The sequence below is a fragment of the Pteropus medius genome, unplaced genomic scaffold (assembly GCF_902729225.1).
Source record: "Pteropus medius unplaced genomic scaffold, Ma_sr-lr_union100, whole genome shotgun sequence".
Classification (NCBI taxonomy): domain Eukaryota; kingdom Metazoa; phylum Chordata; class Mammalia; order Chiroptera; family Pteropodidae; genus Pteropus; species Pteropus medius.
This window is the reverse complement of record NW_024344240.1, coordinates 23,925,343-23,951,992: the sequence shown is the minus strand read 5'-3', so window position 1 is coordinate 23,951,992 and position 26,650 is coordinate 23,925,343. Positions and strand designations below refer to the sequence as shown.

The 26,650-nt window shown below is 35.4% G+C and overlaps 1 protein-coding gene and 2 pseudogenes across 7 annotated transcripts in view; all 3 read right to left on the bottom strand.

The window, feature by feature from the left end:
• Positions 1 to 26,650, bottom strand: part of ERC1 (ELKS/RAB6-interacting/CAST family member 1) — a 482,353-nt gene that overhangs the window by 176,075 nt on the left and 279,628 nt on the right. The gene's annotated exons all lie outside the window — the stretch shown is intronic.
• On the bottom strand, positions 11,138 to 11,256 carry LOC120607604 (uncharacterized; annotated as a pseudogene).
• Positions 13,227 to 13,345, bottom strand: LOC120607450 (uncharacterized; annotated as a pseudogene).

Genomic DNA, 26,650 nt, shown 5'->3' with positions numbered 1-26,650 from the left:
AAAGTTTCTTGAAGCAGAATTGCAGAGTCAAAGTTCTGTGTATTTTTAAAATTTTTGATAAATAGGATCAATTTCCCTACAGAAAGGTTTACTACTTTAGACTGCTACCTTACTGTATATACATTTAAAAAAAAGTTTACTGTAATGGGGTATTATATGTCTGCTAGTGTGTTAGATGTTTGGAAGGGCATCTTTTTAATTTAAATTTACTTTGTCGTAAGTGAGGCTTAATATTTTCTTATAGTTTTACTGGCCATCTGCATCTACATTTTTGTGAACTGCTTGTTTATGTTCTTTGCCCACTTTTCCATTAGGGCCAATGTTCTCATTTCAAAGATGAAAAAGCAGAGGCCCAAAAAGGGTAAATAACATCCATAAGGCTCTACGGTGAACTAATCATATTCCTGGAGTTAGAATATGGTATCTTTCCGATCTAATATAATAGGTGTGTAGGAAGTACTGCTGAAATACTAATAGGTAGCAAAGTAAGCATGTCAGCAAAGCAGGCTTACCACACCTTTCAGCCCACAACAAAAAAAGGAGATTAAAAAACACATTTTAAAAAGAATATCTGATATTTTTGAAACAATATTGCAAGAGTCATGAGAAAAATCAGAACATTTTTGATCTTCTTTACACGTATTTTGTTCAATTTTTCATAGTTTGAATCACATATGGAAGGCAAGTAGTCTCTTTTCAGTGAGTGGTTAGTACCTCTAAACGCTTGGTTCTGGCCTTGTAATTCTATTTCAGCTGAAGAGTCTAATATGCTAGGCAAAATGAAGTTATATGTTTCTGAACAGGAGAGCTGTGGCAGACACTGTTAGTTGTCTGTTCAACATCCAGTCCATCCTTTTTGTTTACTAATGAAATCTGGGTTTTGAGTCGAAGAGTCCCTGACTAACTAAAACATACAGTTTTCCAAGCTCCCTTGCTACTAGCAGGGTGTGGGTGTGGGAAGTACATGCTACATATTTCTGCCCAGTAAGAAGTAAAAGGAAATACAGTGGGTGGGTCTTTGATAAAAGAGTTAGACCTAGATGGCAAATATATTTTGCCCCTTCTACATGTCTTTCCTCATAGTCTGGAATATGCATGCAAGGCCTCAGTGAACGAGCCATTTTGCAAGCATAAGAAAAGCCATATACTAAATACAGTGAAAGGAAAGAGCTCAGACCCTTTGGTATCATGGAACCAATAAAGCTGTCTACCTCCACACTTCTTGTTAGGTAAGAAAAAATAAAACCCTATTTTATTAATATTTTCTTATACGTTTATTGAATATAGGGACATCATTGGGTTTTCATTAGAAATGAACAAAGATAATCCTAAATTATATTGAAGTAACATGTCAAAAGTAATAACTGAAAAAATCATTATAACATTTAAATGTCAGAGAGCTCAGAGTTGAGAGAGCGAGAGAGTTAGGAAGACTAGTTGCAGTTTTCCAGAGATACTTGATAAATACTAAAATGAAAGTGACTGCAGTAGAAACAGAAAAGATAAAAAATTTAAGACACTTTGAAAGTAAAATGTTTAAAAACAAACTCAATTCATGTGAAAGAATAGACCGACTCATAAATATGATAGATGATTCAAGCCTAAAAATAACTGTGATTTAACAAAGAGATGTAATTATTTTAGGAGCGAGAAAATAATCAACCAAAGTCAATATATTAAATATTTCTTTAAAAAAACCCAACTGCTTTACTTCTCTGAGAAACAAATATGTTTTAAGAGTCATTGTCACCTTAGAGGATTAGGATGCAACAAGTAAAAGAAAATATGTCACTTCTTTTTTGCCCCTGGTGATTGTTTCTATCACCTTTCACGCTTAAGGCAAGAGGTCAATCTCAAGGTACTAAAAGGCATTCAGCAGTACTACAATCAGAATAATACTTTATATGGAATCACATCCCTGCATACAGAGAAAGAGCCCCACTAATAACCACTATTGCTAAAATAAGATAAATAGTGGCCATAAACAGGAGAAAATGCACTGCTAGGAGAAGAAATTATGCTATCCAACCCCTGAATTGAGATGCAAAAGACAAAATAATGTTTCTTGGAGGGAAAAAAAGATAGTTTTAAAACAATGCAATTATATATCTTGGGTAGCATAAATAATAATTGGTGTAATTTTCCACAGCACAGAATCAATCATATAAAGCCAATGGAAAAAGTTTTTATATTATTCAGACCTAGTTAAATTCTGTATCATTCAACTGTTGAAAACACTTGTTTTTGGTTATATAATGTACCTCTATAGGAAGAAAGAAAAGCATGGCTATTTCAAGTGAAATAGCCAGAGGATAACTGATAGCTCTATAAAAAAATAATCTTTTTTTGACCAAAATTAAAATAGAATATTGCTTTTAAATTTTCTGCTACAATTTCCAAAAATTTCTATTCTAAAATAAATTGTACAAGGTAAGTCCTAGTTACCCAGAACCTATATAGAAATACTGATTGTGTGTGTGTGTGTGTGTGTGTGTGTGTGTGTGTGTGTGTGTAGAGAGAGAGAGAGAGAGATAGACAGACAGACAGACACACACACACACACACACACACACACACACACACACACACACATAGATGTCTGCAGGCAAAAGAAAGGTTCCCTTTAATATGGCAACAATGGATCTACATTAGTAGTGACAACACAGATTATATTGATAAATTATTTTCCTAGACACACCTAGAAAGGCCAAAGGCCAAAGGCACATTTCTCTCTCTTTTACTCTCTAAATTCTTAAGGCCTTTCACATTTCCCAACTTGAGAAAACAATAATCCCCTACACTTGTCTATCCCAGCTCTACCATTTTAGGCTGTTGCAACTGAATGTTAACCAATAATCAGTGCCACATCAGACTTATAATGACAATAATCAAACATGTGAAGCACTATGTGGCTGAAAGCAGTAAGTTTAAAGATGTGATTAATTTCAAATAAAACCAGGGACTTTTCATTGTGTTTCTCGAAGATGGGCTAAAAGGCCCTGCATGATGTAGTAGGTCTTGCCTGTTTTACACATCTTTAATAATTTCACTTAATTTTCTACACTTAACCACAGTAGCTTTCTTTCAGATCCTTGAATAAACTAAGCTCTTTACTATTATTGGAATTCTCTTCACACTGATTTCCTGCAGTTGAAATGTTCTCTTCCTCTAATTTCTTACTGACCTCCCTGGTCATATAGCACTTCTGTTCATTCTTCATGTTTTGAAAAAAAAAATCTAAATCTTTAAAAATTTCTAATTTTTTCAGCTTATTGAAATATTGACACATAACATATGTAAGTTTAAGGTATACCATATGATGTTTTGGTAAATGTATACACTGCAAAATAATTACCACAATAAGAAGAGCTAACACTTCTATCCTGTCATATAATTACCACTTTTATTTTTGGTGGTAACATTTGAGATCTACTCTCTTAACTTTCAAGTATATAACACGGCACTGTTAATTATACTCACCAATCTGTACCTTAGATTCTCAGAGCTTATTCATTTTATAGAGGGAAGTTCGTACCCTTTGACCAACATCTCCCCAGTTCCCAAAGCCCAATACCATTTTGCTCTCATTTCTATGAGTTCAGCCTTTTTAGATTTCACCAAAAAGTCAGAACAGACAATATCTGTCTTTCTCTGCCTGATTTATTTCACTTAGCATAATGCCCTCAAGGTCTATCCATTTTGTATAAAAGGATTTCCTTTTTTATGGCTGAGTAATATTCCATTGCGTGGGCACAAACACAAACAACAAATTTTCTCTATATAGTCATCTGTTGATGGACTTATCAGTTTGTTTCCATGTTTAAGTTACTATAAATAATGCTGCAAAGAACATAAGCGTGCAGATATCTCTTTGAACAGATCATTTTGCTTCCGTTAGATATGTACAGAGAAGTGGGATTACAGGATTATACGTAGTTTTATTTTCCACAGTGGCTGTACTAAGTTACATTCCTACGAACAGTACACAAGAGTCCCCTTTTCTCCAAAGACTCACCAAGACTTGTCCCTAGTTTTATTTTTTTCCTGGCTTTATTGAAATAGACAATTAGTTGCTTGTATTTACACTGTACAATCCAATGAGTTTTTTTCAATTATAGTTGGCATACAATAACATCCGTTTCAGTTGTATAGCATAATGATTAGAGATCTCTATAATTCACAAAGTGATCACCCCACTAAGTACCCTTCTTTCCCCTACATGTTTATTACAACAGTAACTATTTTCCTTATGCTACACTTTATATCTACATGTCTATTTTGTAACTATCCATTTGTACTTCTTAATCCTTGCCCTTTTTTGCCGTCCCCTCCAAGCCCCCTCCCATCTCAGAATCCTCAAAATAGTCTCTATGAGTTTATTTTCGTTTTGTTGTTGTTGTTGATTTTGTTCTTTAGATTCCAAATGTACGTAAAATCATGTGATATTTGTCTTTCTCTGACTTATTTCATTTAGCACAATACCCTCTAGGTCCATCAAGGCAATATCATTTCCCATACCCTTCCTTTTAGTCTGCATATCTTTTAATCTGAAGTGAGTCTCTTATAGGCAGTCTATGTAGAGATCTTTTTTTTTTAAATCTATTTAGCTACTCTATCTTTTGGTTGGAGCACTTAATTCTTTTCCATTTGAGGTACTTGTTGATAGAAATGCAGTTACTACCATTCTTTATTCCTGTTCTTGTTACATGTTTTTTTCTTCTTAAAGAAGTCCCTCCAACATTTCCTGTAATACTGGCTTGGTGTTGATAAATTCCCTTAGCTTATTTTTGTCTGGAAAGCTTTTTATACGTCTTTCAACTCTAAATGATAGCTTTGCTGGATAAAGTATTCTTGGTTGTAGATCCTGGGTTTTCATCACTTTGAATATTTTGTGCCAAGCCCTTCTGTCCTGCAAAGCTTCTCTTAAGAAATCAGCTGCCAGTCTTAGGGGAGCTCCCTTGTAGGTAACTGCTTTTCTATTGTTGCTTTTAAGATTTTCTCTTTGTATTTAACCATTGACATTTTAATTGTGATGTGTCTTGGTGTGGGCATCTTTGGGTTCATTTTTTTGGGGATTCTCTGAGCTTCCTGGGGTTGTATGTCTATTTCCTTCACCAGGTGAGGGAAGTTTTCCATCATTATTTCTTCAAATAGGTTTTGAACTTCTTGCTCTCTCCTCCTTCTAGTACCTCAGAGTCATATAATGCAAATATTGTTATATCTGATGTTGTCCCATAGGCTCCTTAAATTATCTTCATTATTTTGGATTTTTTTCTTGTTGTCTTTTTGATTGGGTGTCCTCTGCTACCCCATCGTCTATATCGGTGATTTGATCCTCTGCTTCCTTCACTCTGTTGATTCTCTCTAATATACTCTTCATCTCAGCTATTTTATTCCATTTCTGACTGGTCTCTTTTATATTTTTCATCTCTATTTATTTTTTTAATCTCTTTGTTAAAGCTGTCAATGAATTAATCTACACTTCTCCTAAGTTCATTGAGCATCTTTATAACTAGTGTTTTGAACTCTGCATCTGTTAGATTGCTTGCCTCCATTATTCCTGGATCTCTGTTCTGTTCTCTTATGGTTTCTACTTCTTTGTCTTCTCCTTTTGGCTGCCTTTCTGTGTATGTTTCTAAGTACTAAGCAAAGCTCCTAAGTCTCCCAGTCTTATTAGTGTGGATTTGTGAAGTAGGTGTCCAGTGGCACAGTCCTGAGAGGGATTCAGCTGCAGGCCAATTTTAGCCGTAGCCTGCACCTCTCCAGGGCCACCTGCTAAGATTCACCAAGCAATTCACAGATGCTGTGCTTACAGTTGCCTCAAGACCTACTCTTTTTGATAACAGCTATTCTAACAAGTATGCAGTCATACCTTATTGTAGTTTTGACTTGCATTTCCCTCATGATTAGTGATTTTGATCATTTTTGCATTTTCATGTAAATTAGACTCTGTTATTGAGTTATATAAGTTCCTTAAATATTTTGGATATTAAACCCCGTATCAGATAGGAAATTTGCAGTATCACCTCCCATTTTGTACATTGCTTTTTTATTTTTTTCATTATGCTGATTGTTTCTTTAGCTGTGTGGAAGATTTTTAGTTTGATGGAGTCCCACTTATTTATTTTTGCTTATGTTGCTTCTGCCTTCTTGCTGTCATATTCAAAAACTCATTGCCAAAACCAATGTTAAGGACTTTTTCCCCCTACATTTTCTATTTCACTTTCAGGACTTAACATTTAAGCCTTTAATTCATTTCAAGTTAATTTCTATGAGTGATATAAGATAGATGCCCAATTTCATTTTTTTGCATGTGAATATCTGGATTTCCCAGCACTGTTTATTAAAGAGATTGTCTTTTCCCCATTCAGTATTCTTGGCTCCTATGTCAAATATTAGTTGACTGTATATGTAAGAGTTTATGCCTGGACTCTCAATTCTCAGTTCCACTGATCAATGTTTCTGCTTTTATACTAGTACCATAATGTTTTGGTTACTATAGCTTTGTAATATATTTTGATAACAAGGAACGTGATGCCTCAAGATTTCTTTTCTTTCTCAGGATTGCTTTGGCTACTTGGGGACTTCTGGGGTTTCATATGAATTTTAGGATTTTTTTTTTTTATATATTTCTGTGAAAAATACCACTGGGATATTGACAGTGATTTCACTGAATCTACATATGGACATTTTAACAATATTAATTCTTCTAATTCATACACATAGATATCTTTCCATTTATTTGTGTCTTCTTCAGTTTCTTTCATCAATGACATAATTTTCAGTGTATAAATCTCACCTCCTTGGATAAATTTATTCCTAAGTATTATTTTTGACACTATTGTAAATAGGACTGTTTTCTTTAGCTATTTTTCAGAGTATGCTGTTAGTGTATAGAAAACAACAGACTTTTGTGATAATTTTGTATACTGAAATTTTACTGATTTGTTTTTTAGTTCTAACAGGTTTTTGGTGGACTCTTTAGGGTTTTCTATATCTGAAATCACACCATCTGTAAACAAAGACAATTTTACTTCTTCTTTACTGATTTGGATGCATTTTATTTCTTTGTCTTGCCTAGTTAAGCAGGTAGGCCTTCCACTAGGAGTAGTGATAGTGAGCACACTTGTCTTGTTTCTGATCCTAGTGGAAAAGCTTTCAACCTTTCACTGGTTAGTATGTCAGCTGAGGGTTTGGCACATACAACCTTTATTATATTGTGGTATATTCTTTCTATACTGAATATATTGAGAATTTTTATCATGAAAGAAAATCGCATTTTGTTAAATGCTTTTTCTGTAACTATTGAAATATGATTTTCATCTTTTATTTTACTAATATGCTGCATGACATTTATTGTTTTGCATATGCTGAAACACCCTTGCACCCTAAGGACAAATCCCACTTGATCATGTGGTATGATCCACTCTGAGTATTGCTGAATTAGGTTGCTAACTACTTTGTTGAGGAGTTTTGCATCATGTTCATCAAGAATATTTGACTGATTTACTTTTCTTATTGTGTCCTTATCTGGCTTTGGTAGCAGGGAATGCTCGCATTATAAAACGAGTTTGGGAATGTTCCCTCCTCTTCAATTTTTTGAAAATGTCTCAGAAGGATTGGTGTTAATTCTTCTTTAAATGTTTGGTAAAACTCACCAGTGAAACCATGTAGTCCTCAGCTTTTCTTTTTGGGAGGTTTCTGATTATTGAGTCAATCCCTTTATTCATTATTATTCTGTTTAAATTTTCTATTAATTCAGTCTTGATAGGTTGTATATTTCTAAGAGTTTATCTACTCCAGGTTATCTAATAATTTGTTGGCATATAATCTGTCACACTAGTCTCTTATGATCCTGTGTGTTTTTATAGTATCGGTTTTTATGTCTCCTCTTTCATTTCTGAGTCTTCTCTCTTTTTTTCTTAGTCTAGTTAACCCATTTTCTGTTTACCCCAAGAATACTTGCTGGTGGTGCTTGCCGCTGCAGCATTTATTCCAAGTTAACTCGCAGATTACAGTCCTAATCTTACCCCCAAATTTACCATGAAATATCTCATTTTTATAATTATTTTTTACGTTGCTCTAGTATATTGATAGTCTTTGGAAACAAATGACATCATTCTACTTATAGAATTCTGTTTTTAGTAGTGGTAATCCTCGACTGCTGAAAATGTCAAATCCTAGAAAACATAGCATTCCTATGCGTGATGTTAACATTGTTCTCGAACAGTTCTTAGCTGAAAATTCATTTCATGAATCTGATATATGTACACACTTCTGTTACATTAGGATTAGAGACAAGTTCTGTTTAGAAATAACTTCAAGAACAGTTTTTATATTTTATTTTCACATTGAAAACTAGTCAGATTTGCTACAGTCTCAAAGAGCATGTTTATGTAAAATTAAATTAATGCTGGCAGTGAGCTGCATTTTTTTTTCTAAATGGGAAATAGGTTAAAGGCTTTTCCATTTTGTTTATCTTTTCAAAAATCCAGCTCTTGGCTTCGCTGATATTTCCTACAGATTTTCTAGTCTCTGTTTTTTATTTCTACTCTGATCTTTGTTATTTCTTTACTTCAGCTAAATTTGGATTCAGTTGGTTCTTTTTTTCTAGTTAAGGTGTAAAATTAGGTTTATTTGTAATCTTGTTTTTTTAAGTTAGGCATCTATCACGATAAACTTCTTTTAGTACTGCTTTTGCTACATCTTACAAATTTTGGTATGTTGTGTTTCCATTTTAGTTTGTTTCAAGATATTTTTTGATTTCCCTTTTGATTTCTTTTTTGATCCCTCGGTTGTTTAGGAGTGTGCTGTTTAATTTCTACACATGAATTTTCCAGTGTTCCTCCTATTGTTGATTTTCAGTTTCGTACCACTGTCGTTGGGAAAGATGCTTAACATTATTTCAATCTTCTTAAATTTAATAAGACCCATTTTGTGGCCTCACATATGATCTAAACTGGAGAATGTTCCATTTACACATGAGAGTGTATATTCTGCTGCTGTTGGATGGAATGTTCTACAAATTTCTGTTAGGTCCATCTGATCTAACATGTCTCTTAAGTCCAATGTTTCCTTATTGATTTTCTGTCTGGATGATATATCCACTGTTGAAAGTTGGGTAGGGAATTCCTCTATTACTGTATTGCTGTCTCTTTCTCCACATAGATAACTGCCTTATAAAGTTAGGTGCTCCTATGTTAGGTACACAAATATTTACTAATGTTATGTGTTCCTGATGACCATCTTTGTCTCTTATTACAGTTTTAAAAAAATTTTATTTTTAGTTTCAAGTATATGGTACATTGGTTAGACTTTTACATAGATTATGAAACAATCTCTCTGATTACACTTCCTCTCCTCTGGCTCTCACCTAGCGATTACATTACTGCTAACTGCATTCCCTATGCTGTGGTCCCCATTCCCAAGGCCATCTATCAACTACTAATTTGTACTTCTTTAACCCTTCGCCCCTTTCTCCCAGCCCCCCGAACTCCGCTCCCCTCTGGCAATCACCAGACTGTCCTCTATATTTATGAGTTTACTTTTGATTAGTTTGTTCTTTTTGTTCCTTAGATTCTGTCTACAAGTGAAATTATATGGTATTTATCTTTCTCTATCTGACTTATTTCACTCAGCATGTGAAATAGATCCATCCATGTCACTGTGAATGGTAGGTTGTTTCCATATCTTGGCTATTGTAAATTGTGCTGCCACAAACAGCACAAGATCTTGTGGTGCATAGATCTTTACAAATTATCATTTTGTAAATTATCAAATTGCTGGGTCAAAAGGTATCCCCACTTTTAATTTTTTGAGAAATCTCCAGACTGTTTTCCATAGCGGCTGTACCAATTTGCAATCCCACCAACAGTGTATGAGGGTTCCCTTTCCTCCACATCTTACCAACTCTAGTTCTTTGATTTACTGATTATAGCCATTCTGACAGGTGTGAGGTGGTTTTAATTTGCATTTCTCTGATGATTAGTTATCTTGTGACCTTGAGAATCTTTTCATATGTCTATTGGCCATCTGTATTTCCTCTTTGGAGAAATATATATTCAGGACTTCTGTCCACATTTTCATTGGATTGTTTTTCTGTTGTTGAGTTGTATGAATTCTTTATATATTTTGGATATTAACCTCTTATCACATGTATCATAAGCAAATATCTTCCCCAACTCAGCCAGTTGTATTTTTGTTTTGTTGATGGTTTCCTTTGCTGTGCAAAAACTTTTTAGTTTGACGTAGTTGCATTTGATTATTTTTTCTTTTGTTTCCCTTGCCCGAGACATGTCTGAAAATTAAATTACTAGCAGCAATATAGAGAGATTACTGCCTTTATTTTCTTCTAGAAGTTTTATGGTTTGGGGTCATACATTCAAGTCTTTAATACATTTTGAGTCTACTTTTCTATACGGTGTAAGAAGGTGGTCCATTTTTTTTTTCATGTATCTGTCCAATTTTCTCAACACCATTTATTGGAGACTGTTTTTTCCCCCATTGTATAGACTCACCTCCTTTGTCATATATTAAAGTGAGAGTATAGGTGTAGATTTATTTCCGGGCTCTCTATTCTGTTCCATTGATCTACGTATCTGTTTTTATGCCAGTACTACGCTGTTTTGATTACTATAGCCTTGTAGTATAGTTTGATATCAGGTAGTGTGATACCTCCAACTTTGTTCTTCTTTCTCAAGATTGCTGTGGCTATTTGGAGTCTTTTATGGTTCCATATAAATTTTAAGATTTGTTCTAGCTCTCTGCAAAATGTCATTGGTATTATGATAGGGACAGCATTGAATCTATAGATTGCTTTGGGTTGTATGGCCATTTTAATGATGTTCATCCTTCCTACTCATGAGAACAGTATAGGCTTCCATTTATTTGTATCTTCTTCAATTTCTTTTTTTCAATGACTTATACTTTTCTGAGAAGAGGTCTTTCACCTCCTTGGCTAATTTCATTCCCAGATATTTTATTATGTTTTTGATGCAATTATAAATGGGATTGTTTTCTTAATTTCTTTTTTATTTTATTTTTTAGGCGAGGCAACCTTTGGTTGACCTCACAGATTGCAAGGACCTTGTCAGCTTACAATCCCTTATTTTTTAATTTTTATTTATTTTTTATGCCTACCTAGGAAGCATCTGGTCTTCCTAGGTGGTCTCCCATCCAAGTACTAACCAGGCCCGACCCTGCTTAGCTTTCGAGATCAGACGGGATCGGGCTTGTTAAGGATAGCATGGCTGTAGACTTAATTTCTCTTTCTAAAAGTTCATCAGTGGTGTATAAAAATGCCACTGACTTCTGAATATTAATTTTGTATCCTGCTACTTTAATGAATTCATTGATCAGTTCTAACAGTTTTTTTTGGTGGAATCTTTAGGGCTCTTTATATATAGTATCATGTCATCTGCAAATAATGAGAGTTTTACTTCTTCCTCTCCAATCTGTATACATTTTATTTCTCTTTCTTGCCTTATGGCTATGGCTAAGAGTCCCAATTAAATCTTGAACAGGAACTGTGAAAGTGGGCATCCTTGTCTTATTCCTAATCTTAAGGAAAACTCTTGCATTTCCTCATTGAGTATGTTAGCTGTAGGTTTGTCATATATGGCCTTTATTATGTTGAGATATGTTCCCTCTATTCCCACTTGCTGAGCATTTTTATCATAAATGGATGCTGGTCTTATTACAGTTTTTGATTCAAAGTCTGTTTTCTTTGATATAACTATAGCTACATATACTCTCTTTTGTTTTCCACTTGCATGAAATATCTTTTTTCCATCCCTTCACTTTGAGTCTACGTGTGTCCTTAAAGCTGAAGTATCTTTTGAAGGCAGCATATAGTTAAGTCTTATTTTTTAATTCATACAGCCACTCTATGCCTTTGGGTTAAAGAATTTAATGCATTTACATTTTGAGTAATTATTGATAGGTAAGAACTTACTAATGTCATCTTATTAATTGTTTTCTGGTTGTTCTGTAGGTACCTTGTTTCTCTTATTTTGCTGTATTTGTTACCTGATTTTCCACAGTGGCATACTTCTCATTATTATGATTCCTTCTCGTTATCTTTTGTGCATTTACTGTAGGTTCTTGCTTGATAGTTACCATGAGGCTTACACAAAACATTGTATAGATATAACAGCCTATTTTAAGCTGATTACAACTTAACTCTGTACACAGCAACTTTATCCTTTTGCTCCCTTACTGATATTTTGTTTTTGCTCTCATAACTTACTTCTTTTTATATTGTGTATTCATTAACAAATTATTGTAGCTAAGCTTATTTTTAATACTTTTATCCTTTCAACCATTAATCTAGGGTTAAGTGGTTAACACATCAGCATATCACAGTATTACAAATTTGATTATATACTTACATTTACCAAGATGCTTTATATTTTCATACATTTTCAATATCAATAATTAGCATTCTTCTGTTTCAGCCTGAAGAACTCCTTTCAGCATTTCATGTAAGACAAGTCTAGTGGTATTGACAACTTCAGCTTTCGTTTGTTGGGGAAGTCTTTATACTTTCTTCATTCCTGAGAGACAATTTTGCCAGATAAAGTATTCTTGGTTGGTGAGATTTTTCTTTCAGCAGTTTAAATATATCACTGCACTCTCTCCTGGCTTGCAAAGCTTTTGCTGAGAAATTCACTTACAGACTTACAAAATTTCTCTTATATGTAATAAATATTTTTCTTCTTGCTGTTTTCAAGATTTTGTGTCTTTAATTTTAGACAGTTTTATTATAAAGCATCTTTGAGAAGATCATTTTGTGCTGAAATTTTGTTGTGACATATTATATCCATGAATGTGAATATCCTAATATCTCCACAGATTTGGGAAGTTCTCTGTCATTATATCTTTAAAAAAGCTTTCTCATTCTTTCTCTTTCTCTATGCCTTCTGGGAGGTCAAATAATGCATTGCTTGTTTCTTTTAATGGCATCCCATAATTAACATAGGATTTCTTCACCCCTTTCCATTTTTTTCTTTTTTCTCCTCCAACTTCATGATTTCAAATGACCAGGGTTCTAGTTAAGTAATTCTTTCTTCTGCTTGGTTGAGTCTGCTATTGAAGCTCTCTACTGAATTCTTCATTTCTATTTTTTCTTTTTTTTTTCAGGCGAGACCACCTTTGGTTGACCTCACAGATTGCAAGGACCCTGTCAGCCTACAATCCCTTATTTTTTATTTTTTATTTATTTTTTACACCTACAGCACCTGGTCTTCCTAGGTGGTCTCCCATCCAAGTACTAATCAGGCCCAACTCTGCTTAGCTTCCAAGATCAGACAGGATCGGGCTTGTTCAGGGTAGCATGGCTGTAGACCTAAATTCTTCATTTTAGTAAATATATTTTTCAACTCTAGGATTTGTTTTTAAAATGGTTTCTATTTATTTGTTGAACTTCTCATTTGTTCATGTATTGATTCCTGATTTCATTTAGTTGTGTTTTCTTGTAATTCACTAAATTTCTTTAGGAGTATTGATTATTCTGAATTCTTTCTCAGATGTTTCATAGATCTCCATTTCTTTAGGGTCATTCCTTGGAGTTTTATTAATTTCCTTTGGTGGAATCATGTTTCCTTGATTATTCATGATCTTTTTGGCTTTACATTGGTAACCGTGTATTTGAGAAAGCAGGCACCTCTTCCAGTCTTTACTGACTGGCTTTGCCAGGCGAAGCCCTTCACCGGTCAGCCCATCTAGTGATGTCTGTGGGCAGGCTGGCTTCTAGAGTCCTTGGATGGGCAAGGCCTGGTGCTTTAGCTTGTAGTGATGAGCCAGGGACCTGGGTCTGCATGGAAACACCTGGATCCTAGATCCCCTGGGGCCAACCTCGGGTTACCTGGTCCAGTACTAGGAAGGACCAGAGCCTGGCTTTCATGGGTGTTGGCTTTGAAGCTAGGGCAGCTAGTGCTGCTGAGACTCTCTTGGTACTGGAGTGAGCTGGGAGCCTGGGTTTGTAGTAGCTGGTCTGGAGTCTAGGTCCTTTGGGGACTCATCTGGTGCTGTTCTGGCTGGAGGTCTGGAGTCATGGAGCTGGCCTGGGGTTGAGGTGAGTCTGTGGTAATTGGCCTGGAGCTAGGCCCAGCTAGCAGACTGGATTACCTAATCCACTTGGAGCCTGGGTTCACAGGAGGTGACTGGAAACCTGAGACCAAAGAAGTCACCCAGGGCCATGGAAGCCAGCACAGGAATGTGCTGGAAGCCTGGGTTCACAGGAGACCATCAGGAGCATGGAGCCATAGGAGCTGCCTGAGGATATAGGAGCTGGCAGGCACTGGGGCCTGGGCTCACAGAACCCTGCAGGGAGCCACCTAAGATTGCAGGAGTTGGCCTGATGCCAGGGTGGACTGACTCTGGGGTCCATGGTGAAGCCAGGTGCTCATTTCATTTTCTTGCTACACTAGGATGCTTGGGCTTGGGGGAGGGGTGATGGGAGTAGTATAAGTCTATCTTTCCTACCCCTTCAATGTGTTTTATTTCTGTACTTCATGAAGGTGTTGTAATCTCTCACATAAATCCTTGGCTCCTCTGAAGGTATCTTTGTGCAAGGATAGTTATTTAAATTGATGTTTCTGGCAGGGGCAAGAGTGCTAGAACTTCTTATGCTACCATTTTGCTGACATTGCTCTCATTCCTCAGGTCTTAAATGCTACTTCACAGAGAAGATTGCTGCAGATTAGCTCAGACTCCCTGTTATAAATTTTCATTTAATACCATATTTTTTGTGAATTAGATATTATAATTAAATTATTATTTGCTTAATGTGTCCTTTCTTCACTAGGGTATTGGATAAAAGGACTGAATCCATCCTGTTCGAATTATTAATGTCCACTATGGTTACTAAGACACAGGTGCTATTGTAGACATTTAGTAAAAGGTAGAAAAAAAGAAAGAGGAAGGAATAAGAAAAAGAGGAAGAGTAGAAGATGAAAAAAGTGGAGGTAATTGAAACTCATACTTTTTTATTATGAGTATGTCTTTAAAAAGTAGGCCAAGGTATTCCATTATTTTTTGTAATGAAAGAGATGGGTTCTACATACTCCTAACAGCATAACTTAATAACCTAGACTAAGCATTATATACTACTCTACTAGCTACAACTTCATGGAAATTACCAACTATAATTAAACACAGGGATGGACTGAGGAAAATATCTATCAGAAAAAACTATTAATATTATGCATCTACCATTACTGCAGTTGGAGAAAAGCAAATATAAAAAATCTTATACAAATGGAATAGGTAAGAGAAGTTTAGGGGCCAACTTTTCTTGCAAAGTAGTCGTGTCTGTTTTAGGGCTCCTAGAAATTCTAGGTTGCCCAACCCAGTGCAATTAAGTGAGACAGGCAGGATTCAAATCCTGGTGTGTCTATCCTTAATGTTCATACCAGAGAGGATACTTAACTGCTAAAAGTTATAAAATATGAACTTGATTACGGGCCTCCATATCCCTGTAAAATATACCCACTATTGGGTAATAGTCATTCTCCACATTTCTAGGCCTCTGTTCCCAGTCTCCCAATTGGCGAGTTTTGAGAAAGAGATGAGCATGCTTATTTTGGCCCCTTCTGCTCTCCTCTCTTCAGGGATTCACCTGCCTACACAGAATGTATATTTTGTTCTGCTCTTTGCTATGTAGTAAAATATCTACAGTTACTCAGCTGTGTAGTGGGTAAATCTAATTCAGGCATGAAATATTAGGAAGGTCATTTGACTGCATATACTCTAATAAACTTTATCAGTATAAAGATAATACTTTCATCTCTCTTGTTTAGACTCCCTGTTTATCTCTCAACTGGATCCAAATTCAGAAGGATAAATACAGAAGATCTTTGGTAAAGGATACAAAATATATCTGCCCGGGATTGAAAAATCCACCTTTTTACTATATATAAATACACACACACACACACACACACACGCACACACACACACACACACACACATATATGAAGCGAGTCTAGACTTGCTATATATATACTATATATATATATATAGTATATATATATATATGAACTTACTCTCTATATATATTTGCTATATATATAGACTTGCTATATATATATATACATATATCTACACACACACACACACACACACACACACACACACACATATATAAAATGACATTTTTATAGGTTGAATCTTGTTTTTTTCCCAGTCCCCAAATGTTCTAACCTATGATTATTCATTGAGATTCTAGTAATAATTAAAACAGAAAATAACAGCCAAGGTCTGTTTTAAGTGTTTTAGATGTAGCAATTTATTTAATCCTCTCAACACTGTGTATTATTATGAATCTCCATTTTATAAATGAGGAAACCAAATAGCCGAAAGTTTAACTATCTTTCCTGTGATCACATACCAAGTTGGACTCCAGGGTCTTATGCCCTTAACTAGTCTTCTTCAGTTTAGTGGGTCTTGAGGGCAAGATTTAAAATACAAAGTAAACAAGAATAAAAAAGAATAGAAAATATCAGTGCACACAGTAAGAGTATTGTTTTGTTAAATGCTTGTTTCAATTATGTATGTGTATGAAAGTGAAAGAAAGGGGAGGGAACAAGAGGACGGGGAGGAAAAAAGAGAAAGAAAGAGAAAGAGAGATGTAAAATATTTTTCTTACTGGGGTCCGAGTCAAAAAAAGTTTGAAAGCCACTGTTCTTAATTAACATACCATGCTGTTTCCTCAAAGGTACGTGAAGAGAGTCACAGTTACACTGTTAACACTACTATACCATTTACCCACTTTCTGGCATAGCAATAATTATTTCTGGACTAAGGTGCCATCAATTCTTGTTATTAGCTAATCTTACTCTCTACAATACTACTAGGGTTCCCAAATTGCCCAGAGAACTCACAGAGGCAGAATATTTTGAATTTGGGAGGTAGGAGTAACATAGTGACATCTGTCAGACAATACGAAAATTACTAGCTTCTGGTAGTTTGCAGTTTCAACACCAGAGCACGCTACATTCCTGTTCATGCTACCTCTGTGAAGCTGGGTTTTTAATGGCTGTTATAATTTAAAAGCACAGATCAGTAGTGTACAAGAATAAATACAGAACAAGAAATGAAGGTGATAATGTCCAATATGATTACATGAAGAACTGTAAAGTGCTCAACAAGCACACATCATATTAGTAAGTTACTGTGGTGATTTAAGAATAAAATTAAAATATTATTTTTTTCAATTTATGTATATTACTAATTTTGAAGTGATTAATAAAGTTTGGACATAAATATTTAAATTGTACAAACCTAGTTACTACTGTTAGGAACTGTAAGGCATTTATTTTGGCCTGTAATTCATGAAAATTTACTGATTGCACTGGAACCAGGAAAGTTTGGGAGCCTCTGCCCTATTATAAATAAATGGACTGCTTTAAGGAAGTTATAAGATAAAGTCTAGCAGTTAAGCTTAAGGAAATTTCAAGTACTTTTTCATTCTGTGCATGTGGAACAACATAAGTAGCTTTTGTTTTTCATTAAAAATTCCTCAAAAAAATTCTCACATTAATATGATTAAACATGAGCTCTTTTTTAAAAAAAAAAATCTCAGGTCTTTATCTGCTCTAATCTGCTTCGATACTCTGGGATCCAAAGGAAAACTTCCTATGAAGTAATCACTACTATTCATGCAAAAAACTTATCACTAAAAAAGAAAAAGAATCTCAACTGCAAAAATATTACAGTTCAGCAGCTACTCACCTCTCATCTTACCTCTGTCAGAGGCTATGACAAACATTGCCCTACTTTATGAGCAAATACTACTATTTTCAAAATAATGAAATAACATTTTACATATAACCTATGAGCATTCACACAAATGTGACCTTTGGGACTTATCTTCTGAAATTTTGAACCATGTTGTCAGTATTCAGATGGGATTTACAATGAATCAAAGCTACTACTGTTCGCACTACATCCACGAAGGATGTAATATTTTCATTTGATACTTTTTATTAGCCTACAGTTCAGTTTAGTTCTAGTCAATGAAATACATAGTGCCTTCTAAGTTAAAAACCTCCTTTTATAGTACTTTTTAGAAGCTGGGATAGAGAAAGAATACTATAGAGGATATAATTCCTGTAAGCTAAAGAACAAGTAAAAGATACTCAACTTTAAGTAAAAAATCTTGGGTGGCATAAAGGAATCATCAACTTACCTAAACAATAACTGGTAACTAAAGAGATGCTCTTGCTATTAGTTTGAAATAAAAATACGGTGCTGGAACATACTTATGCTTTAAAAGTGAAAACAAAGATGTAATTATTAGCAAGATGAAAGAGGGAAGGATCCAAAGCTAAACAATGGAAAGATGAGAAGAAGCTGCTATAACAAAGAAACTCCTTCACACTAACGACACCCCAGTTAACTATAAAGGGAAGAAGTCACTTCACTCAAAACTCAATGTGTAAATTTTCTCAATCACAAGTACTAAGAAACAACAAACACCCTACACCTAAGGCTTGTGGACTTATTAAAGTGTTCTGTTGAAACCACAAATGGGGGGAAAAGGAAGAGAGAGGTAGAGAAGAACAAAGAAAGTACATGCTGACTCAACAGAGTCATTTCACTAAGAACTTACTTTATGCAACAGTTACTAAACTTGACTATTCATTCTTTATTTATGGCCCCCAAATGAAGTAACCTCATTAACTGTCATCAGGAAAAAACTAAATTAATTTATACTTATTTTCAATCAAAGAAGCTGACATCTGCTAAAATAGCTCTCATCTTAGTGATAAAAGAGATGGGATATACTAATGAGCACTGGCATGTTACAAATATGGCGGCTCTCTCTCTGGAGCCCATCAGCAATTCTCAGAATGGTGACTGGGAAAGAGGGCATTGTCCACACTATTTGTACATGAAAGCTCCCCAAAATGACCAGGCCAAAATATTTTTACTGTTTGAATGTCATGGGTGCATAAAAGTTTGTGTCTGTTGTGCAATTATTTGGATCCCTTCTAACAGATGGAATAACAATAAAATGGGAGGAAAACACTCTTAATTAGGAAAGATCCAACTAGAATACAGGCATACCTCATTTTATTGCACTTTACTGCACTTCACAGATGGTGCGTTCCTTATGAATTAAAGGTAAGACCCTTCACCAGCAAAAACGATTACGACCTGCTTTATTGTGACATTTGCCTTACTGCAGAGGTCTAGAATGAAACGCGCAGTATCTCCAAGGTGTATGACTGAAGGTAGGTATATTTTCTGTTATAGAAAGTCTCTGATTAGGCCCTCTTTCACATCTGGAATTAATTGACAGCCTTGAACCATATAACTTCATCACAGTAGGACTTCATCCCTAGCAAGGAGAGCTGTAGGATCTACTTAATAATAAAATAATTTAATCCATCTCCTGGTATCTTAGAATTTTAGTACTGAAAGATTTAGTCATATTAAGGCTGCAAATAAAACAAATAAAAAAGCAGACCTAGAAATAAAAAGAAATGTCCTCTAGCACAATTTTACATAAAGAGACAGAAATACATAAGTACAGTGCGACTGCCTTATTGCTACAGGAAATTAGTAGCCAAAAAGGTTCACTCTTCCAGTTTCTATTTCTACTTCAGTGTTAATGGGTTGAGCAATTACTACATGGGACAAGCCCCTTTAATACCACTTGGTCTATTTCTCAGTAGTAAATTCCACTCCCAGGCTTGTCATGGCTCATTTAGATAGTACAGCGAGTTTCCTGTATAAGTCTGCTCCGAGAGCTTACAGAGTTTAAGATATAATGAGATATGAAGGTGTTTATCATGAGGTAGAATAGAACTTTGAGCCAATGCAACAGAAGCTTGGATATCACAAGCAGGCTGGGAATAGAAACTTTTCTTTAAAGTATTTTGGAAAAATAAACTATTCCATAAGATACACAAGGTTTGGGTAAAAATGAAAGATTTTAATAAAAATAACTCTCTACCTTACAGAAGCGTAAGAGAACAAAGTAATATTTCAGAAATAGAGATGAAGAGGCATAAGCACATCTTTCGTCATTGCTTCTTGCTATCTCTCTTCATAAATTTTGGTTCAAGAGAGTTGTAATTATCTCATCTCATACAAAATGGCAAAAATCTCATCACTGATATTCTGTCTAAAGAGTTGCAATCAAAATCCTTTTCATGTATTTTGAGGACTTCAGGAAGGAAAGTTATGTATATAAAAGTAAAGGCCAATGAAAATTATAAGAGGAGAGGTGAAAAAAAAACAATGAAAAGAAATTTGGTTTAAATTGGAACTTACGGCTTTTGATAAATATTATAAAATAGGTCGATGTAAAAGGACCCTCTCTTCCTACTCCAAACTCATGAAAAAAAATACATAAAAGAGAAAGCAACAATTAGGTATCAAGAGTGATCTAAAGCACAAGTGCCAATAATGAAGATTGAACTCAAAGAGATTACATGGAAATGGCTCATAAGGTGTACAAAACTGGGTTACAGGCTTTAAAACAGGTACCAGTCCGTGGCCTGTTAGAAACCAGGATGCACAGCAGGAGGTGAGCAGTGGGCAGTGAAGTTTCATCTATATTTGCAGCTGCCTCCCAGTGCTAGCATCACTGCCACAGCTCTACCTCAGATCATTAGGCATTAGATTCTCATAGGAGCACCATCTCTGTTACCAAAAAGGATGGGGACCGCTAAGGACTAGGAAAAAGATTCCAGGATTCCGGCTCAGGGGGAGATGGAAATAATGTGGTATATAAACCTAAACAAAATCCCGAAGTTTGGTTCCATCTGTAAAATGGGGACCAGAAAAATTCTGCCTACCAGTCCAATGTAAAGAGTCCAGATTTACGGGTGGGAAAAGAATCACCCATGAGAAATCACTGGTACAAGAGAGAAACACAGAATTCCAAGCACAGAAATTCACATAAAAATTGGTATAGAAATAGTAAAACTCAATGTCTCAGAAAAACTCAAAGTTGATCTGCAGAAATAAGACTCCCATGAAAAGCAGCCCCACTGAAGATGAGCTCATAACCAACAAATTAAAAACCATATAAGAAAATAAATCTTCAAGAGAAAGTAGAGTTACAACAAACAGTTTCCAGTAAAGATGGCTGAGTGCTCTCCACCCAGGAGCACCACTGCCTGGAAGAGGAGTTACCACCACATATGGCTGTGAAAATCAGTGGGGATTCAGTCCTGGTGATACTGTGAACGGCAGTAGACCCAGGCATCCTCTTATAGAGCCTGGACACAGAGTCGCTTGCTGACAAACTCAACTTAAGCTCCAGTGAAGGAAGAGCAGCTTGGAAAGTATCAGGGACATCAGGGAGGAAGTGAATTGTCTGGCATCAGGGCAAGGGTTGGAGGGGCAGCTCTCTCCTGGATGGAAGTGCTGGCAGGTGCTACTGTTCCTTTGTTGAGCCCTCCCCTACACAGCTGGGAGGAGCAGACAGAAGTGCTAGCAGGTACCATTGTTCCTTTGTTGAGCCCTCCTCTCATGTAGCCTACAGGTGTAGGCAGGCTGTCAAATCTGATTCTCCATTTACCTGGCTAACAACACTTGTACCCTGGTGATTCCGAGATCCCACCCCCATAAGATTTGTATACAGGCCCGAACCTCTTTCAGCAATAGTTACACACAAGTGGCAGGCCTCAGCCTATGCCGTGTACTTTTCCTAAACTTTCTCAAAGGTTCACAAATCCCAAACAAGTAGCGGCTGGCCTCGGAGTGCCCTGTATCTCTTGCCAAGCGGCCCCAAGTCTGACACTAGTGGAAGCTGGCCTCAGTTCACAGCATAAACTCTCCCAGGTGTCTTCAAGGCCAGCACAAGCAGCTACCAAACACAGTTCACTTTGTAGCTCCTAGCAGGTGGGCTCAGAACAGGCACAGGCAGCAGCTGACCCTGGCTAGCACTGGAGCCCTTCCTAAGAGGCCCCAGAACCAAATACCTGGTGGCCGGCTTCAGGCCATACAAGAGCATCCAATTAGTGAAACGAATGACATATCCAAGGGATGGACTTAGCAGGCACTAGAAGCACGCGAAAGTGGAATCAGTCCCCACAAAATAGTTATTCTGCTATAGTCACAGCCAATACCCACAGCCAATTAGCCTCAGGGTCAATCCCACCCGCTAATGTGTCAACAGCAATCAAGGCTGAACTACAAGAGGAGACCAAACAACACATACAAGGGACAACCTTGGAGCACTTGGCTTAGGGATAAGGGAAACAGTTCCACTGGGCATCATGGGACATCTACTACATAAAGCCACCCTGCTAAGACTAGGAGACATAGCAGATCTACCTAATATAGAAACAAACATAGGGAGACAGATAAATTAAGGAGACAAATGTGTCCCAAACAAATCAAGAGGACAAAACTCCAGAAAAAGAATTAAACGAAATGGAGACAAGCAATATATCAGATATAGAGTTCAAAACACTGGTTATAAGGATGCTCAATGATCTTAGGGTAAGAATAGATAGAACTCAGTGAAAAATTACAAAAAGCGAAACCATAAAAAAGAAACAGTTGGACATGAAGAATACAGTAACTGAAATGAAGATTACATGAGATGGCATCGACAGCAGACTAGATGAAGCAAAGGATCGAATCAGTGATTTGGAAGACAAAGCAGCAGAAAACACCCAATCAGAACATTAATGATAAAAATGAATAAAAATTAATGCAAATAGCTTAAGGGACTTCTGGGACAATATCAAAAGTACCAACATTCAAATGGGGTACCAGAAGAAGAAGAAAAAGAAAGCAAGGAACTGAAAATGTATTTGAAGAAATAATGACTCAAAACTTCCCTAACCTGGCAAAGGAAAAAGATCTACAAGTTCAGGAAATGCAGAGTCCCAAACAAGATGAACTCAAAGATATCCACACCAAGACATATCAGAATTAAAATGCCAAATGTTAAAAACAAAGAGAGAAACTTAAAAGCAGCAAGAAAAAGCAGCTGACTACCTACAAGGGAGCTCCCATAAGACTGTCAGATGCTTTCTCAACAGAAACTTTGCAGGCCAAAAAGGACTGGCATGAAATATTCAAAGTGATGAAAAGCAAGGACCTAAAACCAAGACCGCTCTACCCAGCAAAGCTAGTTTCCCAGACAACAAAAAAGCTAAAGGAATTCATCACCACCAAACCAGTATTAAAGAAATGTTAAAGGGACTTCTTGAAGAAGGGAAAAGAAGAAAGGAGAAGCAAGGAAGAAGAAGGAAGAAGGAGGAGAAAAAGAAGAGAAAGAGCAATTATGGGGTCGTTTTATAAACTATATAAATGTCTAATCAATGTACTGTATACTTGGAATAATAAAATAAAATTTAAAAAAATAATAAGTTTAGACAGAAAAAAGAAAACAAATATAAATAACTACATGCCTATCAATAATCACTTTAAATGTAAATGGATTAAAAGATCCAATCAAAAGACATGGGGGGGGATGAATGAATAAGAAAACAAGACCCATTCATATGATGCCTACAAGAGACCCACTTCAGATTAAAAGACACAGACAGACTGAAAGTAAAGGGATGGTAAAAGATATTTCATGCACGTGGAAATGAAAAAAATTAAAACTTTAAAACGAAGTCTATAACAAGATACAAAGCAGGACATTTCATAATGATAAAGAGATCAATCCAATAGGAAGATATGACCCTTGTAAACATTTATGCAGTCAATGCAGGAGTACCTAATTACATAAAGCAAATACTGATGGACATAAAAGGAGAGTTTGATAGTAATAGTCACAGTAGGTGACTTTAACATCCCACTGACATCAATTGATAGATCATCCAGACAGAAAATCAAGGAAACAGTGGCCTTAAATGAACCATTACATCAGATGAATTTAAGTGATATTTTTAGAGCATTTCACCTCAAGCAGCAGACTATACATTCTTTTCAAGTGCTCATGGAACATTTTCTAAGATAGACCATATATTAGGCTATAAAACAAGCCTCAATAAATTTAAGAAGACTGAAATAATATCAAACACCTTCTCCGAGCCCAGTGGTATGGAACTGGAAATCGATTACAAGAAGAAAACTGAAAACACACAAACACATGGAGGGTAAATAACATGCCACTAAATAAATGGGTAAACATCAAAATCAAGGAAGAAATAAAAAGATACATTGAGACAAATTAAAAGGAAAAACACAATGACCCCCAAATCTGTGTGACACAACCAAGGCATTCTAAGAGGGAAATTCACAGCAATACAGGGCCACCTCAAGAAACAATATAAATCTCAATTCAACTATCTAATTTACACCTAAAGGAACTAGAAAAAAAATAGACCCAAAGTGAGCCAAAGGAAGGAAATAATAAAGATCAGAATGGAAATAAATGAAATAGAGTCTAAAAATACAATACAAAAGATGAATGAAACCAAGCACTACCCCTTTGAAAAGATGAACAAAATTGATAAATCTTTAACCAGATAGAAAAAAAGAAAAAGAGGGCCCAAATAAAGAAAATCAGAAATGAAAGAGAAGTGACAACTGACACCACAGAAACACAAAGGATTATAAAAAAATACTATTAACAATTATATGCCAACAAATTGGACAACCGGAAGAAACGGATAAATTCCTGGAAACATACAGTCTTCTAAGACTGAATTAAAAGGAAACAGAAAATCTAAACAGACTGGTAAATACTAACAAAATCAAATCAGTAACTTTCGACAAACAAAAGTCCTGGACTAGATGGCTTCAATGGTAAATTTTACAAAACATTCAAAGAATTAACACCTATCTTTCTCAAAGTATTTGAAAAAACTAAGAAGAGGAAAGGTTCCCAAACTCATTTTATGAGGCCAGCATTATACCCCAATTCCAAAACCAGACAATATTGCAAGAAAATTAAAAGCCAATATCTTTGATGAACATAGGTGCAAAAATATTCCACAAAATATTAGAAAACCAAAGTCAGCAATACATTAAAAAGGTCATATATCATGAGAGAGTAGGATTTATTCCTTGGATGCGAGATTGGTTCAATACATGTCAATCAATAATATGATATACTACATAAAAATGAAGGATAAAAAACATATGATCATATCAATAGATGCAGAAAAAGCACATGACAAAAGCCAATATCCATTTATAATAAAAATTCAGCAAAGTGAGGATAGAGAACATATCTCAACATAATAAAGGCCATATATGACAAACACACAGTTAACAACACCCAATGGTGAAAAGTTAAAAGTGTTTTCTTTAAGATCAGAAACAAGACAAGAATGTCCACTTTCACCACTTGTGTTCAACATAGTATTGGAAGTCCTAGCCACAGCAATCAGAAAAGAAAAGGAATAAAAGGCACTGGTGTTAGAGAGGAAAAAGTAAAACTTATTATTTACAGATGACCTGTTACTATATAGAGAGCCTAAAGATTCTACCTAGAAACTATTAGAACTGATAAATGAATTCAGTAAAGTAGCAGGATCTAAAATTAACATTCAGAAATTGGTTGCATTTTTATACATCAATAGCAAACTATCAGAACAAGAAATTAAGAAAATAATCACATTAACAATTGCAACAAAAAAAATACCTAAGAAAAATCTAAATAAAGAGGTAAAAGACCTGTACTCAGAAAATTATGAGACATTGAAGAAATTAAAGAAAATACCAATAAATGGAAACATATACAGTGCTAATAGATAAGCAGCATTAAATACATTAACATGTCCTTACTACCCAAAGCAATCTATAGATTCAATGCAATCCCTATCAAAATACCAATGGCATTTCCCTTAAACTTAGTGTAGCTGAATATCTTTTCATGTTTGTTGGAAATTTGTATGTTGGGAAATGTGTCTGGATCAGGTCCTCTGCCCATTTTTCAGTTGGATTGTTGTTGTTGTTGTTGTTGAAATGTAAGAGTTCCTTATATATTTTGGATATTAGCCCCCTGTGTGAGGAATTGGTTGCAAAATTTCCCATTCAGTTGGTTGTCTTTTTTTTTGTTGGTTTCTTTTGTTGTGCAGAAGCTTTTTAGTTTGATATAGTCCCATTCATTTATTTTTGATTTAACTTTGCCTTTGAGACAAGTTCAGAAAAACACCTCTGAGACCAAGGTTCATAAGTTTAGTTTTCTTCTATGTATTTTATTGTTTTGGGTCTTATATTCCAGTCTTTAACCCATTTTCTTTCTTTTATGTATTCGTACATATTTTAATTAAAAAATGTTTTTCAATTACACTTGACATTCAATATTATATTTTAGTTGCAGGTGTACAACATAGTGGTTAGACACATATAACTTAAGAGGTGAATCCCCACCCCTTGATAAGTCTAGTACACAACTGACACCATATACAGTTATTACAATTTTATTGACTATATTCCCTGTGCTGTACATTCCTATGACTATTTTGAAACTGCTAATGTGTAGTTCTTAATCCCTTCATGTTTTCACTCAGCCCCCAAACCTCTCTCCCATCTGCAACCATTAGTTTGTTCTTGGTATCTATAAGTCTCTGTTTCATTTGTTCATTTATTTTGCTCTTTAGACTCCACATGTAAGTAAAGTCATATGGTATTTGTCTTATGTTATTACTTAATGTGATACTCTCTAAGTCTATCCATGTTGTATCATTTATTTAACTATTTGTCTTTTGAATGGAGC